Source organism: Nuphar pumila, chromosome 11, assembly GCF_984573655.1.
Source record: "Nuphar pumila chromosome 11, dmNupPumi1.hap1.1, whole genome shotgun sequence".
In the NCBI taxonomy this organism is placed as follows: Eukaryota; Viridiplantae; Streptophyta; class Magnoliopsida; order Nymphaeales; family Nymphaeaceae; genus Nuphar; species Nuphar pumila.
The window spans coordinates 71188380-71190795 of record NC_143259.1 but is presented as its reverse complement, the minus strand read 5'-3'; the positions used below and the strand labels follow the sequence as shown (position 1 = coordinate 71190795).

The 2416-nt window shown below is 38.2% G+C and overlaps 1 non-coding gene across 1 annotated transcript; it reads right to left on the bottom strand.

The window, feature by feature from the left end:
- Positions 1 to 1667: 1667 nt before the first annotated feature.
- LOC149822422 (small nucleolar RNA R71) lies at positions 1668 to 1770 on the bottom strand. The gene has a single exon (XR_016426243.1). It is a non-coding gene; the product is annotated as a small nucleolar RNA R71 (small nucleolar RNA).
- Between the last annotated feature and the right edge of the window lie 646 nt (positions 1771 to 2416).

Here is a 2416-nt window from a genome sequence, read left to right as displayed (position 1 = left end):
TGTAAAAACTGTCGGTTTGTTTAATCTGTCATTTGCAGAACAGAATAAATTTCGGGAAAATCGGACCTCGTTTGCATTGTCAAACAGTGTTTTTCCGATAACCTGTCAGAATTCTATTTTACACTAGTTAGGGGCAGTTTCGTAATTTTCTTAATTTCGGCATTTTAGACCTGTTTTCAGTTGTTTCTGCATTTCAGTAGTTGTATAAGCATCTTACAGCATTAGTAGAATTAACTTAGTTAATTTTAGACTTAGTTTAGTATTTTATTTAATTATTGATTGATAATTAGCATTTGTTTTATTATTTTCGGAACATTAGAATTAGTTTTAGTTATGGTTTGCATTGTTAGAATAGAATACTAACTCTATATTTTTCTGCATTTTTAGGTTGAAAAGCATATTTAATTTCCAGGGTTATTGTCCAAGTGCAAAGATTCTCTAATTGGCGAAAAGACGGAAATACCCTTGGTGTGGAGCAGAAGATTTAGTTGCTTTTTCATTTTCCTTTTAGTGCTTAATAGTAATTGTAGTAACTTTATAATTGTAGATTGATATTTGTAATTAATAAATCAAATTTTTTAGAAATATCTTGATTAATTCCTGTTCCCTGAGGATTCGACCCGTACTTACCACTTTGTGGAAAGTCGGTTTTTATATTTTTGGTTGACGATTTTCCAAAGTTTTATGGAAAATAATTGTTTTAAAAAGATCATTTCAAAATATCAACCAAATTTTGGCGCCGTTGCCGGGGAACGACGAATTAATTACTTTATTTCTTAGAGTTTGATTTATTAATTTGTTTTAGTTAGTTAGTTAGTTGTTTTATTTTTAGTTAGTAGGATTAGTAAGTGAATATAGGATTAACATAGTTAGTAAATATAGGATTCACGTTCTGTTCTTTCTAGGATTCACTTGAAATTCATTATGCAAGGAGCGATTAGACAGGTGGGTTTTAGAAAAACTTAGTTTGTGATTTCCTGTATTTATCTTCTCAGTACTTTAGAGTAGTTTAATTTGTTATTTCATTTACTTAGTTAGATCATTCTGACATAATTAGTTAGCATATTTGTTTAGTAGTTGTCTATTTTGTGTTATTTACATTTTAGTACCTGTGTTAGTTTATTTTTATTTTTAGATTTAGGTCGTTTGCTTACATCTGGTCTTAGTACCAGTGTATGCAGGGGAGTCGAGGTCTAGGAACCCCATTACACCCATTTGTTGACAACCTAGAGAGAATTTTACATTCTCATCGAAGTTCGGCAACAATGGCTGACATGGATCCTCCACCTCCACCCCCAGTTCATTCACGTCCTCTGCGGGAATACTTCATTCCCACATACTATGTTCAGGCATCCTGCATTCGGAGACCCGATGTAGGAGCGCCTCATTACGAGATTAAGGCCAGTATTATTCAGATGCTTCCATCCTTTTATGGCCTTAGTCACGAGGATCCCTACCGACATTTAGATGAATTTCTCGAAATCTGTTCTACAGTCAAGATACAGAATTTCAATGATGATGCTTTGAGGTTGACTCTATTCCCTTTTCATTGAAGGACAAAGCTAAGTATTGGCTAAAGTCCTTAGATTATGTAGAAATAGAGTCCTGGGATCAATTGCAACAGGAGTTTCTTCGGAAATATTTTCCCATTGGTCGTACGAACCAATATCGTAGAGCCATCACTAGCTTTTCAGAGCTAGATGGTGAGCGCTTTCATGAGACCTGGGAGAGAATGAAGGATCTCCTCAGGAAATGTCCCCATCATCAGGTGCCGAAATGGCAACTGGTGCAGAGCTTCTATGATGGATTGTCTGACAAGAATCGTCAGATGATCGACTCTTCGTGTGGAGGGACATTCATGTTGAAGAGCGAGGATGAAGCATGGAGGCTATTTGATACATTGGCCGAGAATTCACTCCACCATGCTTTGAGCTCTCATTCGGATAGAGCCACACCCAGCATTCAGAAGAAAGCTGGTGTTCTTGAGATTGGTCCGTCTACTGCACTACAGTGCAAGGTAGACATGATTGCTCAGAAGCTGGACCATCTTCTCTCAGGACCATCCACTACACAGCAGGTGTGTACTCTTTGTGCCAGTCCGGCACACGAGATCACTGAGTGCCCTTCGGCTGCTCAGTACCCTGAATTTGTTCAAGAACAAGTTCAGGCAGCTCAAGTTACGTCAGACCGCCGAATAACCCATTTTCATCGACATATGATCCGGGTTGGCGTAACCATCCCAATTTTTCATGGAAGAATCCACAGTCTTCCACACAGATGCCTACACCCTCTCAGCCAGTTCGGCAGCCATCTTTTACTCAGTCATTTCAAAGACCGAACTATTCTCAGTCTTCTTCTTCTTCTGTCACTCCCCCGATTCAGAAGGAGTCTGCCCCGCAGACATCTTTTGAGGAGA